Source organism: Pezoporus flaviventris, unplaced genomic scaffold (genome assembly GCF_033815535.1).
Source record: "Pezoporus flaviventris isolate CSIRO_AGI_PZ_B2104156 unplaced genomic scaffold, CSIRO_AGI_Pfla_v1 ptg000007l, whole genome shotgun sequence".
Classification (NCBI taxonomy): domain Eukaryota; kingdom Metazoa; phylum Chordata; class Aves; order Psittaciformes; family Psittacidae; genus Pezoporus; species Pezoporus flaviventris.
The window spans coordinates 23,118,986-23,137,392 of record NW_026892555.1 but is presented as its reverse complement, the minus strand read 5'-3'; positions in this window follow the sequence as shown (position 1 = coordinate 23,137,392).

The following is an 18,407-nucleotide window of genomic DNA, read 5'->3' as shown; positions in this document are numbered from 1 at the left end:
CTAGACCAGGTTGCTCCAAGCCCCATCCAACCTGGCCTTGAGCACTGCCAGGGATGGGGCAGCCACAGCTTCTCTGGGCACCCCGTGCCAGTGTCTCACCACCCTCACAGTAAAGAATTTCTTCCTAATATCTAATGTACATCTGCCCTCTTCTAGTTTAAACCCATTACCCCCTTGTCCTATCCCTACATACCCTTGTAAAAAGTCCCTCTCCAGATTTCTTCTAGGCCCCCTTTAGGGACTGGAAGGTGCTCTAAGGTCCCCCCAGAGCCTTCTCTTCTCCAGGCTGAACAACCCCAACTCTCTCACCCTGTCTTCATAAGTAAAGTGTTGTAGCTCCTGTGATCATCCTTGTGGCCTTCTCTGGATTCGATCCAACAGATCCTTGTCCTTCTTGTGTTGGCTCCCCAGAGCTGGACTCAGGACTGCAGGTCCAGTAGGCTGAAGCCTGTTAGTTGACTTGTAAAGATTCCAAGTCAGACTTCTGAAGTCCTGGAAGACTTGTGCATTAGGTCACTTACCCCATCCACTCCCTGTTTTTCTTTAAGGAAAAGACAAGAGGCAATGAACAATGAACATAAATTCAGCGCTCTTTGGAGTGATGAGCAGCTAATAAGGAAGGAATTTCCAGGCAGTGAAATTACAGTCCAGAAGAGCTGGTGTAGCTGTGCTGCACACCTTCAGTCACTTAATATAACTCTGAATACATCAGAGTGTTAATATTGTTGCTTCAGACTGCAGCAAATGCTGTTTAGGAAAATATCTGTGTCCTCTGGAAGATGCTGAAACAAATGGGCACTGTGTAGCCAAACAGCAGTTTACATGCAACACATCTTAACAATTTAGGAATTTTCATGGTTTCAGTAGTGCTGAGTAACATGATTTGTAACAGGCAATAACATTTTCTACTAAAATACAAGGTGTGCAGCCTAAATGTGTTGTAGCTGTGGGAGTCCAGATAAACTTCTTGACCTTTTATCTTCAGTGTTTAATAACATCTTCTTTTGTACCCTTTTTTCCCCCTCCCTTTTTTTGAGGACTAAGCTTTTCTATGTAAAACAAAATGGGGAAAGTACATTTTTGGGGAATGCTGCAAAGTGGCTTCCTGTGGTTGGGAACAGGCTGTGTAACTTGGCTGACAAACTGCCCAGATGGACAACTTACAGTATTTTTGCAAAGCCTTTCAAATGTCTGGTATTTGGTGATACTTTTTTAGGCTGAGCTGACCCTTCCTGAATGATGAGATACATAACCGGCACTATCAGGGGGTGTAAACTGATTGAATGTCTGATTAAACTTTCAGTTTGTAAGTTGAAGCAATTCATAAAAGAGCCTACAAAGTCTTTTTGATTTGATGTGATAGTGGCTCCACGGCTGGAGGGGGCTGGGAGATGGCAGAAGCAGCACGTCTGTGAATTCAAGATAGGCGAGACAGAAAATTAAATGTACAGAATAAATGCCTCAAAGGATTTCTCTGTATTGCAGAATTACACTGTGTTAGAACACGTTAATTAAAGCGATACAAAGCAATTAGTGCAGACAAGAACTGTCATGTTTGGCAGCTGTGTTAGCTTAGGTCAACAACAACAACCAGTGTTAAACATAGTAGTCTTTGTTTATATTGACTGTTATATTAAGCACTATATGTTAATCAATTAACATAATGAACTTTTCCAGTGTAGGCAAGCCCTTGGAAGGCTCGGGCTGTATTTGAGTCACAGCCTCCTAATGAAGTTAAAAAGCCAGTCTTTATGTTTTTTAAAGTCCCCTGAGAAGGAATTAGATTAGGAATTAGATTAGGAATTCTGTGGCATCGATTTCTGTTGTGCTGTTGAGTGCATTCCTCTTCATTTCACTTATCTTATGCTTTAATTCCCGGTCATTATAAAATGGTGGAAACAATGGACTTGCTTACTTTTTCCTCCAAATCGCATCACTGTTGGCAGGAGAGGGGCAGATCTGAAAGCTACTCCTCTACCCCTGGCAACCAGAATACTTTTGTTCCAGATCTGAGAAGTACTTAGGCACATGAATGGTTTAAAATGAAATAAATTACATGTGTGACTTACATACCTGCTGACCAAGAGGGTGTTTCATCATGCACTCACTGAGGTCAACGACAAATTTTCTGGTGATTGCAGTGGTGGAGGTTGTGGCCTTAGCTGCTTTATCCAAGGTCTTTCAAATCAATTAGCCTTTCTATTGATTCTAACAGTTGTTACATCAGACTCTCAGACAGCAAAAGAAATGCAGTCATGTTGGTCTGGGGCTTGCTGAGCACCAAGGTTGACCCAGAGACTAGCCTTCCCTTGAGGATTTTGACTTTTAGATTTGTATTACAGGACAAAAAGAAGAGATCTCTGGAGCAAGGGAACCATTCGTGTTTCCAACAATGTGTGCCCTTGCACAATACTGAATTACTGGTAGGAGTTAGCAGAGAGTCTGTTGTACTGTGTGCTCAGTGGCAGCTTAATGGCACAGGCATTGCTGTGCCTGCAAAAGTCTCCCTGTGCATCCAGAGTGCTCTGAGTGTCACAGGGATAGTAAGCCCCTGGGCAGCAGTCCTCTGTTATTTGAACTGTATTGATTTTTCAACATCCTACACATTAATGCAAGGCATGACCTATTGTCTGGGTTCCCACTGCGATGAAATACTACAGCAGCATTTAGCAGGCACAATATATGTCTAGCCATGGAGTACAGAAACACTGACCTTCCTACGACAAGACCTGCGAGTTACAATGAGCACATTGAGCTTACAACAAAGCACTGCCATGTGTTGTGCCTCTTGAAGAGGCCCTACTCCGCAGACATGCCTGTTTAAATGGTAGGTGAGAATGCAGATCTTTGCATTAGAAACACTGAGTAGCAGGAGGGAGAATGATGCCAAACAGAGCTTGCACAGACTGAAAAAATAATCTAGTAAACTTTGGAGAAGATCGATCCTCCAGACAACGATAAATACAAATTCTTTCCAAACAACGTGTAACAAACCACTTGCTATCACCCTGAGTGATTTACACGAACAAATCCACTGTTTCCACTCAGCGTGAACCTGGCATATCTGTACAGGAACCTCCACACCATTCACCTTTTCTGATAAGCGTGTCATTGGTTTAATGTCACTGAAACCCAAAGTTTCAGTTTCGTGTTCAATTAAAACCTGATGTTCTCAACCTAACTGTGATGAAGACCAAGTCTGATGCCTTCTGCCCCACAGATTCCATCTGGCTGTGGCAGAAAGCCCAGTGCTGCATGGTAAGAGATTCGACAAGATCACCGCTGTCAGATAGGTCTGGGTCTGTCCTCCTCAATGCAATATGCAGAAACGGGGAGGGAGTGTTATAATTTAAAAAATACCTGAAGTTTATGATTAACCACAATGAAACAGTTTTGGCTTTGTTTGGGTTGTTTTGGGTTGTTTTTTTTTCCCCTATGGAAAAGATACTAACTGCTGTTCAAAAGAGTCCAAGCTTTTCTGCCCAAATTTAGGTACAAACACTTGAAACCTGTTGTTTAAAGCACAGGCAGTCTCAACAGACCCAAGCTTAAAAAAGCAGTCTCACATTTGTGTCCTTGCACAAATGTCAGTCCCTTTTCTGAAGTGGACTTCTACATTTAAACATCAGTCTCAATGAAAACAGGCACTTCCTTTTCTGCTCTTCTTCCCCTCACTTTAGTTAGTGCAAAGGTTTCTGCAACATTGGCTTAAAGATACCAGATTGATTGTTCCTGCTGTGAGTCACAAGTTTCTAATGCTGTTTTCCCAAACAGCGAGTTAAGATTTTGAGTAAGAGCAGGTCTTTCCAGACTTTTATACAAAACAAGTGTTTGAGACCTGATGCTTTATTTCTAGAGTATGAGCTAAGCAAATTCAAGAATCCAATTTTGACACGACTAGGAGCCTCATGATTTGGCTGACTGAGATCCAAGGAGGCAGACATTACTGGATATGATCCTCCAAACCAGACTGAAAAAGTTGTGGGATTTTGTTTTCCATGGAAGAACTATTATCTTAAAACATTCAACCTGTTGTCCTTTTCAGCAAAGAGTCCTTGTTAGAAAAAAAACAACTCTTTTTCCTAGAAGCTGTCAAAATGCAATTCCTACTTTTCATATTGTTCAAGAACAAAACCAGGTATAACTCTGTCTTCAAACTGTCATTGGCGAGAAGCCATTGTAAATCATAGCCAGATTAAAAAAATAATGGTAAGCTTTAGCCACAGTTTGAGCTCTTTTCCTCCACTCTGTCAAAATATAAATCCTCTTGGAAGCCAGTAGAGATTTCTGTGTTCTGAACAACTCTGCTTTTTACCAGAGCACCTTCAGTGACAGTACCTAGACTGTTAGCTTGGTCTGCAGTGTGTCAGGTGCCTCAGCCCACAGTGCCAGCCAGGAGAGAGGCAGATGCCTCTTCTTGTGTTACTACGTGAACGATCTTTCTCCGGAGCCAGAGACACTCATCAGACATCTTCCATTGGGATTGTCTGTCCTCATCCATATTTATCCCTTGCACTAGAAAAAGTCTAACATATTATCACTGCTCTTGCCTGAACCTGTCCTCTCCTTCGGCACCCGGTAATAAAAGACCCTACTGTACCTCTTGGTGCAACCAAGAATCATGCTTTTCTGCTGTTTTATTCTTTACCCTGAGATTATAGAGGTTTTCCAAAGGCACATCTCCCACCTAAGACAGTTAAATGTTCGTATCATCCAAAGGAGAAATGACCTGTGCTTTTTTGACTATGGCATTGAACATGCATTTGTTACATTTATGACATTCCTACACGCTTTGGATATCTAATAGGTTATGGCCATGGTTCTTAACCCCTCAATTTTTTTGTTCTTTATTTCAGTGGTGATGTTAGCATGATGGGCACCCTACAAAGCATAGGCAAGTCTGCTTGATCAACTACTACAGGCTGAGTTTAGGAGGAACTTACCTTGGTGCCGTAATTTATTTTCCTATGCTGGATTTCTCTTTGTAATGACTGTCAGTTAAAGTTCAGTGAAATAAGTGGGGTTTTCTGTCTGTAGCTTATCTGTGGTTTACCCCATGTGGGAATTATAGTGTGCAAGGCAGTTTCTTCCTTAAATTGTCAGCCCAAAGTGTGTTTTGTTGTGTGGCTAGCCATGCTTAAAACTCTTCCTTGAATTTTGCTGCACAAAAGCAGTCATCAGACACAGTGTTCACATCTCTGAGGCATTTTTAGTCTCACCAGCAATCCATTTGTTTCCTTTCAGCTCTGCCACTGATTCATCTGCTTCCTCAAATAGTGAGCACTATCTTTGTTCTGTTGTGACGAGTTACAAAAGAATCAGCAACAGAACTTTAGCACCAAGAAATATGAATCACATCATATGCTTGGATGTGCTTAGATTTCAGCTGTAAGACTCCATCAAATTGCAAATTACTATTATTTTTGAAAGGCCTCTTAGTCTTTGCAGAGTACAAAGCCACACACCATGATTCTGTGTTGTTGTTTTTTTTAGCCATGGATGTTTCTTGCAAATACTGAGTCCAGCACTTCTCAACATAACATAGATCAGTCCCAATACATTAAAAAACACAGCCAAATACTTCCGAGGAGAAGATCAATCAATGTCTATAGCAGTGGAGACTGAGGTGAACATGGTGGACAAAAAAAGACATTCCTGTTCTTAGGTCTCAGGCACTGCATTAGCAACAAAGCAAATCAATACTTCAAAATGGCCTTAGCTTGCATGTTCAACCCTAATTTTAGCATGGTATATATACAAGTATATATGGGGTGTTTCTGTGTATTTCATAAATTATTTATCCAGTGTATTACAGTATCTCTGTATATGTAGTTCATACATGGAGGAATTGACTTGGGATCCCAAGCACTTACTGACAGGTTTCCTTTCTTGCTTAGGCTGGACGTGATGAACACCAGCACTCTGTGCCAGCTGAGCTCTGCTGAATGAATAAATCCTGTGGGAGGACTCCTCTCTTCTGTGGGCTGAGCGCTTCATAGAAGCCAGGTGCAAGCATCATCCTTGCGTACTGAACTGCTGCAACTCAGAATCTGGTATTACAGACATCTGAAGAGCTCTTTTCAGATAGCATTTTAAGACTGGCTCTGTGCAATAACGAATTAATGAGGTCTCAGTCTCTGCAAGAATTGTGCTAATGAAGCCTCCAGGCAAGAGGCAGATCCTGCCACATGCCCTTCCAGTCTGGGAAAGTTCACAACAAGGATTAGCTTCCCTGCATAACAATATAACTCCCCAGATGACAGCAAAGATTTTAGTAAAACCTGCCAGCAAGATTGTCTTGTCCAGCCATTAAAGCAGGAGACCTGTAGTTCCAGATTTAGTAGTTAACCTGTTGCGTGGCTGTGGGCAGAATACATAACTCTGCTTAAGTTCCTCATAGGTAGGATGTGGTCAGGTAGTCAGGCACTCCACTGGGATGATGCAAGAGAGTTGTTTGTGCTTAACCCTTTTTACTATAGGCTGTCTAAGAACTTTTCAAATAGCTGTAAGCTGTTGGAAAGGTGCTTGGATAAGGTGAAGCAGAGCTGCTCCCAGGGTATTTTTCCAGCTGATGGTTCAGCTCATGTGAGGTCCAAAACAAAGTAAGTTTGTATGCTTCAATTCCTAAACATATACAACAAACCAGCACTTTCTTGGCTGTGAGTGACAGTGTGACAGAATGCGACAGCTTGACAGTGATGCCCTCAGTATCCAAGCACATGGTATCCCCCAGGTCTCAACCCCAATAGCTGATGTACTAAGAACCATTTGCCTCACCTGTGCTAATGCTCCAAAACACGCTACCAGAGGTATTTTAAAGATACATTTTTCACTCTGCTGTGGTGGAAGTGCTCACGTATTAGAAATGTTTTTCATAAAAAAATTCCTGGCAGAAGCAGGGCCTTAAGAGTGTCTTCCAGGAGTTTTGGAAAAACATCATGACTGGTTGTGACAGAGTGAGGAATGTGTTGTGAGAAAACAGGCAGCTCAAGAGAAGAGCTGAATAAAAGACACTGAAGTTGAAAGAACTGTTTTTCTCTGTGCCTGAATTTTAGACACATTATCACTCAAATGTCAGTGCCTGAATAATTAAGCTGTTGTAATGAGATGTAATTGCAGAGCTGCAAGGACAGTAAACATAACTGCACTATTATCAGGACAAGCTGAGCTTCCAATGGTGCAACAGGTCAAACAGCTATAATCGTACCACTGTACCTGGAATAGGATAAGTGAAGGGGCCACATGCAGGCTGCACATGAACATACTGTACCTGGGCTCCAAAATTATAATTAGAACAAAGCTGAAGGTTTATAGATCCCAGGCACAAAACAGCATGATGAAACTTACAGAAATTTGAAAGTAGGATGAAATATAAGCTCAATACTGAAGTGGGCAATGTCACATTTGTTAACTACACAGCTCGGATTGTTAGTGAAGAAAAAAATAAGATGTTGTTTAAGAATAGGAAATCCAAGATTTCATGTCTGGTCAATAATCCACTGCAAAAATACAGACTGAGGAGCAAATGAGTAGGGAGCAGCCCTGCAGAAATAATCTGGAGGTTGCATACTCCTTCAAAAAAAGGAAACTACATACTGAGAGGTTCAAATATAAATAGAGGCTATAAAATACATGAAGTAATTCTTCCACTTTTCTCAGTACTGGCAAAGCTCAGCAGGCCTGGCTTGGGGCGCCATGCTCCAGAGAGATAAAACACACATCAGGCTACAGAGGAGAGGAATGTGTATGATCCAAGCTCTAGAAAAACACAAGAAGATTGGAGAAATACAGGGTGCTGGCTCTAGTGAAGAGAAACCTGACAGAAATTTGAGAGCAGTCTTTAAAAATAAAGATATTGCAGATTAATAAGACATTCCATTGCAACAGAAATAGACTTTGGTTAGACATTAGGAAAAACTTTCTAAAAATAAGGCTAGTGCTGCATTAAGCTAGATTGCCTGGGGATTATAAATCTTTTTAAAAAGAGATCAGATAAAATTTAGTCAGGAATGACAGAGATAAAATTCATCCATCTATGGAGAGTGGGATGGTACAGATGACTTCTTGAGATCCCTTTTCATCTGTGTATTCCATGATCATCCAGAAAGTGAGTGTTTGTTTTGTTTCAGATATGCTTGTTTATTCATGCTGTTCACTTGCTTCTTCACCTTGGAAATGGAAATCCTTTTATTCAGTCCCAGTCAGCATCGACTTCAGGTTTTTCTTGTACTCTGTAGCAACACAATGTAGCTGTTCAAGGTGCAAAGAGATCAAGACAAAGTTTAAAATTGTATTAGTTAAAATAATAACTTTGAAGGGACAATCATACCAGTCAAAATACTTATCATTGGCTTCAAATCAAAGAACTTCATGAGAACAAGTCCTAGGTTGTAAGTCTCGGCCAATTCGTGTGGTCCCTTTAACACTTCAAAGAGACCATGCTGTTTGGATGAAACATGCAGATTCCCCAGGACAGGCAACACGGAGTCAGGAACAAATCCACCTGGATCTATTCTGCAAAGCAGCTATTCCCTTTTTGATGTACTGCAGGGGAAACAGGAGACATGTCACCATTCCACCATGCTGCTGGTGCCCATCGACACTTGCATACATCTCCACATCACCAAGACCATGGACTGACTTGGAGACTCTCTAACACAAAGGAGGTGGCACGTGGATTTAAAGTCTGCCCACACTGCTCTCACTGGATGACTGCGCCCTTCGGCAGGTCAAGCCTGAGACAAGCTCAGCAATTTAGGCCTTCTCTTGCTTCTACAGATGACTGGTGTTTTTTTTCTCCCAGTGTTCCTATGGTGGTAGAATCAAAGCCCTGAACAGCTAAGCTTCCTGCCTAAGTCCTGGGAGATTTGGGCACCGTTTGACTGTGTTTCAGTCTCCATGCAATTTTGGTTATTACTGAGAGAGTTTTAGCTTGTCTTCAAATTATTTCAACTCCATTTCAGTGATCCTTGTTGCGACATGCTAAGCCACTTGGCTCCTGAGCAAGTGCCTTATAAAATGGATAAAGTGCTTCTACCTATTATGATTATTTTGCTAAATATGGAGGGCATTTTGGCTGCCCTCCCCCCAGGTTGCTACAGCAACACACATCTTTAAGGAGTCATTCTTCTAATTGTGTCAATTGGGCTTATATAAGAGTATTTCAACTACCCAAACACTGTGAAAAGCGCGGTCTGAGGTCTGGCTGAAGATGAACCTCATGCTCCAAACCCTAATAAAATTATATTAAACTTCCTTCTGGTGTAGCTGCGTTAGTCATGGCGAGCAGGAAGCAGTGCAGTGGCTCTCTGAGCTGGGCTGGGCAGGCTTGCTTGCTTCTCTGATAGAAAGAAGCACAACAGGCAGCTTCTGAAATGCATCTCTGGAACAAAGGACTCAAAAAGTGAGCTTGCATTTTGCTTGCAATGTATTATTTTATGATCAAGCAAAGGAAATTAGAATGCAAACCCAGTACATAATGATGCCTGATTAATGATTAATACTTTACACCTAAATGGTGCCAGATCAACTGCTAATGCTTTACAGCTATATATTGCTTTTCAAATAAAGCCAATCTGTGAAATACATATAGACATACAAGTCACAACAGTGAAAGTGCAGCAAGTGTCTGATTGACACCTTTTACTGGAGTGATCTGAAAGCTGCAGGGCCATATGGAAGCTTTCCAGGCAACAGCAGTGCCTTGCTCATGCGAGAACACTATGCTACTTCCCACACAATAAAATTAAATTAAGTTTGTACTAACTAGCTGCTTATTTTATTAGTTCTACCCTCCAATGGTGGTTTTGCAACCCGGATCATTATGTGTGAATAACAAACGCCTTCTGAAAACTTGGTTTACTTGAGACCTCTGTCATTAAAATATTAGCAGAAGGCACCAACTTGCTGTTACATGACATTACACCACCACACTTGCCATGTTCTGCCAGTGCTATGACTCATCATGGGCTTTTGCTAGAGAATGGCTACTGAAATGCCATCCAATATTCAATAATTGCTGGCTGAAACCTCCTGAAACAAAGCAAATGGTATATTTTTAATTGCAGCCTGTGATGGTCATAAAATACCTGTCCAAACATAACAGTATGGTTGGTCAAGTATGAAACTCCATTCATCCAAAAGAAATTTAAAAGCTTCAAAAATCAACACACACTAACTCTCCCAGATTCTCATCCTGTGTTGCAATGGAATTACACACTGAGCTGGAATATTATGTATTGTGTAGAATATGGAGTGACAGGCTTTTCACACAATGTTTTCAGATTATAGGGAAGTGTAAAAATGGCACTTTGAATAAAAGTTTATCCTCACTTTGTTTTTAATGCAGTTACTGGGGAGCCATGAAGTAACTCCCAGTTGTGTGTGTATGAGATTGACCTTGAAATGTTTTTATGTTAAAAGATGATAATGGCTTATACAGGAAAAAAAAAGAGAAAAAAAGTCCTACGCTCATAGATACCACATCCCAGTGCTAGCTACATTTAATAGCTCGATAACTCTAGGCTAGCGTAAGAATCACCAGTCAGAGCAACTTATTTTGTCTTTGCATGAGGATGCTTAGCGCTGGAGTCTTTGGTTAGGAATTAGACAATGGAGCTGAACACTCAGTGTGTGAAATCTCAACACTGAAATGCACTGGCTTCCTTTTGTCAGAGAGGGGGTGGGGAAGAGGCAACATGGGGGAAGGAGGTGATCAGAGAAGTTCCCCAGCTCAGCATTTCCAGTGCAAGCATTGACCTACACTGACCTGCCTCCCAGGCTTCCAGGACTGAAGCTTTGCCATACCGATGCAGAAAGGATTACTTCCCCATGGTTTTTAGTCGTCAATCTTCCAACCTAAAGCTCTTTTCTCCTTAAGGTTCTCAGTAATTCTTCTGTTTCAGAGAATTGCCATAAATCACCTTTCTACATCAGCACTTTTTCCCTTTCTGTGCTCTCTAAGGGTGTTTTGTCGTTGATTTCATCTGCCCTGCAACCCTTTTCACTATCTTAGCTGCATTTAATTAGCATGACCATTTATAATGCTCAGAGCTGAACTCTGGACTGTTGGTGGATTTAAAAACAATTGGTTTTTAAAAGGTGTTTTAGAAATGCTTTGAGATCCCACATCACCAGAACGCTGTGGGGAAGTGAAAAGCAGGGCAGGAGGCATCTCATTTTTCCCAACAACTGCTGTACTTCACTAGTTATTATGGTTGGCTGATAAGGGGCACTTTTCGGGGAGAGTGTTTCTACCTAACACTGCAGATTTCAGTATGAAAATTCCTACATGTGTTTGTGCCCTGAAGTCCTCTGCAGAGATCCTCCCAGCTCCTGCCTAAGTGTGTCCCCTCTCCTAGGCCCCATGGATCTGAGAAATCGCTCTGGCCAAGCAGAGCAGGAAGGGATTCTCTTCAGGGAGTAAGAACGCCATCTGTGAACCAACACAGATGCTAACTGCTGAACCATGTGAAGCTTCTCTACCTGTGATGGCTCTGCTTTGCAGATTCCTCACATGCTCAGGGCCACAGGATGGAAAAACCTAATAACCTGAAAATAAATTTGACATTATTCCAGGATACATGGATATTTCACTGTCTGTCCACTTCCCTGAAGTGCTTCATAAGTTACTTCAGTTTGGTGTCCACAACCAAAATGCCAGCCTCCTTGTTTCAGATTTCTTTAGTACTTTCCATTTCTACTACATTGTACATACTCTTCCCAAGAATACTCAGGTGCTTTCTGTTGACCCACTGACGTCTGGTACTATTTACATTTTTCCCAGTCACAGAATGACAGAACCAGTGTATTCTGTCAGAGCCTGGGAGGTGTCTCTGAAGACCATGGAGTCCACCCTCCTGCTCAAAGCAGAGCCAACTAGAGCTGTTCTCTACACCATGCTTGGAATTCCTTTTGTCAGGTAAGGGAGAAACGTGCAAACATGAATGCACAGCTGACATAGCAGGATCCTGATGTCAGATGGAGTAAACCAGTGTGACAGGGTGGAAGCACTCTGTGTGACCTCTGAGGAAATAAGCCCTGACTTTCAGAAGGGGACATGCTTGCCTAGAGTAAAGACTAGGCAGAAAGCAGTTTGAGTGGACACTCAGGTCTTGCTCGCTGATCTGAGAAGCTCTAAGTGCCCAAGATTTTGTCAGAAAAATATTTAGACACCCTAGATCCTATTTCTGCACATGGCTGTAGGTGCTATTATCTTGGTAGAGCCGGGTGTCACAGCATCCCTTGCACATCAGCATCCCTTATTCGCTGCAGGGACCAACCTTGGAAACCCTGTATCCTCTCAGCAACCATTTTAAAATTAGTATAAAAAGAACAACTGCTGCAGTGTCTCAGGGGCCTACACAGATGTCTCTACACTGTATTCTGCAGTCCTTTCCCTACAAGTGTTCTGCGCTGTATAAAACTGTCAAGTCATTTAAGGATTTTCTTCTTTTTGAATGACTCACAATGGGTTTCAAAAAGAAACTTTTTTCAAAATGAAGCTTGCAGGGATTTGGGCTGCAAAGCTGACTGCCTGTTCTGCTCTCACTGGGACTGCCTGGCACCTGCCATGAGGGGCTGGGATGAAGGAAGGAGAGAGGAGAAAAAGCTAGTTTCATACCATGAGCAGGGAAGGAGGCTGTCACTGTGAGACAGAACAAAAATCAGGTGGAATGAATCCGTGTCTGTGTCCTCTCAGCTCTATAACTTTCGGACATGTTGCTGCCAGCCATTGGTTACAGGTGAGTTTCCCAAAGCATTGTCTCATCCCTGGCGACTGGCAGACTGCCTGGCCTACAACACCCTAGGAGTGCCTGTTCTGCACAGAAAGTTTTCTCTGAGCCCTTTTACAAGCTGTTGGAAAGGCCCTGGGGGCAGCGAGGGTGCCTGGGATGCTGTAGCACTGCCAGCAGATCTGTAACGTTTTGTTCAGCTGCCTGGCAGCACGTTCAACCCTGCAAGAGTCTGGAGCCTGGTTAAAGTTCCTGGACAGGTCAGGGGTCAGGATGAATTAACCATAATGAAGAGGGATCCGCTCAGGCCACCATTTTTTTTAAACAGCAGGAGAGAGCAGAAGTTCCTGGCTTGTGTCTGGTGGAATTTATCCAAGTGCCAGGAGAGGCCGTCATCTTGGACTCTGCCGGGGTACCCAGTATGAATTATCCTCATTGACTGACAAGGCTTGGGCAGAGCAGGCTGCAGTATCCTTCCTAGTTTGTGCTCATACAGACCCCACATGGCAGGCAGTGAAATGGACGTGGGTCCTTCTGTCTCTTATGTTGGTGAAATGGCATTAGGCAAACTCCCTTACAGCTTGAGATCTAGAACAGGCACTCACAGTGCCAAGTTCTACCCTTTACCTTGCTCCAACACACAAAAGCAGCAAGCAGCAGCATGCCTGCCAGGAAGCTCAAGGCAGAGGATGAATGGCAGAAAAGGGAGTGGTCTATAACCAGCACAGTGAGTGCTACCAGTCTCATCCCCTCCATCTCAGGTAGCAAAGCTGGCAACAGGCCTGTGGATGTTTCCCCAGTGGGACAGGGCTGGTAACACCCCGTAACCCCACCAGCACAGAGTAGTGATGTGTCCTGTTCCCCCAAAAGGCCTTGAGATGTGAACACTAAAGGTGCAAGTCACGTAAAATGGCTTTGTCTGGGGACCAAGAAGTGTCAGCCACTCTCAGATGTGACCACTGCAGACAGTGCATGTGTTGCCACAGGAACTCAGTGACAGGATTTCAGGAAGCCAAGCTGCCAGCCTTGTGCTTTACTCCTGCAAGTTCCTAAAAAAAAGAAAACAGGAAAATGTAGAGATCTTGGTAGAACATGATAAGGTTCTGGAACAAGTTGCTCTCTCCTACCTAGTGGTCTCTGCCAAAATGCCTGAGGGCTCTCTCACCTTGTGCTATCTGTTGCTGCTTCTTTCCAGACTTGTCAGGGATAAGTCCTAGTGATGCAGTTTCCCATTATTCACCTTCTCTCCTTCTGGGTGCTAGTCTGGTCTGCAGGGTTCCAAGAAAAAAGATATAAGCAAGAGCAACATTCACAACAAACACACCTGTCTCCAACAGAACATTTAGCTCTATTTTGGCTCTGGTAAAAAACATTCACTTAGTGGATTACATTGAAATCCTTGTTATATCTCCAGTTGACTTCACCTGCATGCCAAAACCCAGTCTGCACACCCCCAGCTTCCTCCCAACAACTTCACAAGAATTTCAAACAAGAAAAAGTTGGCAGCTTGTTGAAAGAGCACAGAGACCTTGTCCTTACTAGCCAGAGAAAAAACGCTGGTACCTGTCCGTGAAGAACTTGTGGCTTTTCAGTTTGCATGTTTCTTGCTAACACTGTTTATCCAGGTAGCATGGATGAGGCATATCATCTGGCAAGCTTACCTCTAAGCTTTTTACAACAAAGATGATAACAGTGCAAGATAAGGGGTACATACAAACCCAAGAGTTCATTATAAATGCATTTGCATCCAAAGGAGCAGCAGAAGGACTTAGCTCTATGTTATCTTAAAAGCATACACTTTCTGAATTCCACTCAAATACTCACTGTGTTTGCATCTGATACTGCATGTGTGTCACCCCAGGCAACAACATGGAACCAAACTGTTTGCGTGGGCCTGCGCTTCTGTGCAAGGGCAGCAGACAAGTCATCTCTTCTCATGACAGTATGGAGGTTTTAGGATGGCTCTTGAAAAACTACAAACAAAATTCTGAGGCAAATTCATTGTTCCTACAGAAAGTCAGATTTTCAAAGGAATTCCTTAGATTAACGGTGAAAGCTTCTAATGCTGGAGTTTTTATTTTGACCTCAGAGTGGAAGCTGGGCAGTCAGGATTTCTAAGGCCTTGAAAACTTAGTTCCAAGTTCCGCTTCTGCCTGTTCAAGTGTTCAAAGAATGCGGTATAGTTTTGGAGAGGCTCCTAGTCAGAGAGGGTCAGTAACCTACAACCAGTAGACAGATTAAGGTTAATTGGCATGATCTGAGTGCCAAAGCTATGTCCTTATTCTGAATTACTCTCTGTAGAAGTCCTATTTTAATCCACTTGCTAAAAAGAGGTAAGAGACTATCCTAACAAAAGATAGGCATCAAGAAGTATCATGACATAGAAGTAGCATGACCTGAATGCCCACTGTTTCACTCACGAGTTGCCAGTCTGAATCAGAAGAAATAAAAAGTTGTTAATATCTGGCCTTTACGTGGTGGTACATGTAAAGTAGACCATCTGTTTCATGGGAGTAAAATCTGCATCTCAGGTAAAACCACAGGAGGCTTGAGAATATCAGATGAGCAGAAATTCCTGTTGAGTGCAGTGGTATACGCCCATGGTTGCCAACGGTGCTAGTGGAGAAGGAAAAATTACTGTTTCCTTTTACTTGGAAGGACTGTCACTCCAGCTCAGTCTTGCAGCACGCAGCCAAGGAAGTATGCAGTGGTCCTCATCCTCCATAAACCACTGAGAACTTTGTTTCCTACTGCTGTCACAGCACCTTTTACAACCTTTGTGCTCAAAACTGGTGAGTGAAAGAGCGCAATGGTAACAAGAAATAAACAAAAGTTTACCAGCTATTTATCTACAGACAAACCCACATAAAATAAATAAGTGCAGCAGCAACAAAGATGAAACCCCTTTACTGCAACATCATTTGGGAACTTTCCATCTACTTTGTAATTAAAGACCTAGCTGTTTAAACCATGGAAAATGGGAAAATGGGAGTTTTAAAGTGTCCCAGTGCTTGTTACCACATGCATTAATGTATTATTCTGTAGCTAGGACTCAACTGCAGTTAAACATTTTTTCTTGGTATACTCCTTTAGACAAAGATTATGGGTTGAATATTTTTAGTAGTCCAGGTAAAAATAACTGCATACGCCTGCTCACTGTGGCATGGAACTGGACAGGAAATACTATTCTTACTACACAGGTTTTTTCCTTAACTCTGATACTGGACTTAATCCAGGATTATTCAGAAGAGGAAAAGGAGAGAAAGGGATAATATATTCTTGCCTGTGTGGGCGCAGAGGACAGACCTGTCAGATCAGTGCTCATATTCCTGCTTTCATTGCTATAGACAAGGGATCCCAGTGCCAGTCCCCCAGATCCCAGTGAACACCTCAGCCTCTGGTCAGTGGATATTCCAAGGAGGGTCTCTCTCTCCCCCATTCTCTTCTGCATTGAGACTTTTTGGTACAAGCATATGAATACATGTAGTCCTCCAGAACTTCAGCCTCTGTTTGGCCATCATGGGGCAGCTGAGAGTCTCTTTTTCCTCATTTATATGTTGGCAAATAATATCCGGATGTTGTTTTAATAAGGATCAGCTATAACTGATCAGTGTTTCCTGACACAAAACTTAAGGTTGTTTTTTTTTTTCCTCAGAAATTCCAGGTTGGAGCAATAACCGAATTATCTCTACCTAAGCCAGCCATTGCTGTCACTGGCGTGGCTGCCCAAGCATTTCAGTTTCATCTGAGGAGTCAGGGGGACAAAATACTTTGGCAATAATACACATAAGAAAGACAGGCAATCATCTTTCAGCTTCTGAGAAAAACAGTGAACAAGGTGATGAAATGTGCTCTTTAACACAATGGAATCATTAAAAGAAGTGTTTCTAGATGCCCCTTACTAACCCTAGATTTTCATATACAGTGTTAAAAACTCACTAAAACATTAAGCCAAATCATTATTCCTACTGTGCTGGCAGCACAAAAGGCAACTTACTAGAACACAGACTTGAAGAAGATTTTCAATAACTATACATGACATGTGAAATAGTTGTCTAAAGAAAAAAACTGTAATTTAATGAGAACAGTAAAGGTACAGAACAATAAGAAACAAATGTCAGCACACCAAGATGAGGTCAGAATTATAGTTTTTTATATGACACCTGGTTTATTCTTTTCTTACTAAGGGTTTAAATCAGTTTAATACCATTTTAGTTCATTCAGTGATTAACAAAAGTTAATATTTTATAAGATTTATTTATAATACCCTTGAGGTTTTGAGTCTGTTTATGTAACCCTTCTGCCAGGAACTGGCAGCCACTGAAAGAACTGGATTTGTTTATCTAGGGGTTCTCTCTGAAAACTTAAACAACAGCAGTTTCAGCCTCCACCCAAAGCTAAATGACCTCCTTTGGGTGCCCTGACAAACAATAAATCCTGCTCAAGGCATAGCAAGGGTTTGAAACGAGGTCCTAAGACAAAGAGAACTTTAGAGATGAGGGAAAGGGAATAAGAAAGGCTCAGGATAAACCCACAAGAGCCACTAATCAATAAAAACCCTAATGCTCCAGTGAAATCCCTAACCTCCCTCTCCTCTTCATCTTTGTGACACAAAACAAAGGCTTGCTCTCATTTCCAAGCAGATGCCTTGTCACCTGAATGTCACTACCCACACAAAACTCTCCCCACACTTAGTCTGTGGCTTGACTTTACAGCTAAGCTAATGAACCTGTGTGTTACTGTTCACAAATCGGGAGGGACATCCTGCCCTCTCTTCAGCCCCTTGCTCGTGCTGATGCCCTGTGCTGGTGCTGATGCCCAGCTAACCATGCGGTGAACTAAATCAAGGCACCAAACTGCCATAAAACCCGCTCAGGAAACCAAAAAGTGAGCAGTGGATGGGTTTCTGCTGGTTCAACTCTCTCAAATCAACTTGCTGTACTGTAAAATGAAGGTCAAAGCTGGTACCAGGGAAGAAGATGGCAAAGCTGGGAACAGAAAGCCAGACTGCTGTTGCTTCTAAAAACTGAGTTGGGCTGGTGTAGTTTTGGGATGAAACTGCTCTTAAGCATGGCGCTTTTGTATGAATGTTCTGACCTATCCCCCTAAAGGCCAACCTTTGAGGCAGCATGGCCACTCTGTGGCTACAGGACTAACAGGACCATTGTGTCTCTAAGTAAACTCCACCCTGCCTGTACAGCTGGCCTGTACAGCCACCCAGCCAACAGGAGGAAATTGGGCCCTGCTGCAAAACGTATTTTACTGAGGACTGAGCCCTAGGGTCATCTTTGCAGAGCTGCTCTCCTCTGCTCCCTCAAGCAGCAAACCAGCCCTGAGGTCTTCTCCGGTGCCACGGCTGCTCCTGCACACCTCCTGTGCCCATAGCTAGGCGATTTTTACAGCTCAACTTCCTCAGTTTCTCAGGCACCCGGTTTAAATGTGCCAGGTTTACCGGAGAGCGCAGGAATTCACCCCGAACCGCCCGCCTCGGGAGCCTGATGGGGGGAAACTGAGGCACATCGGGCACATCGGTCGCCATTTTCAGGACAACAAAAGGCTCCCACAGCTCCCCGGGCCGCACCCGAACATTCTCGGGTGCCATCTACCGGTGCCTCCTCCATCAGGCGCTGATAGCGGCCGGGTGGCTGCCGGGAGAAGGCGGTGAGGCGGGCA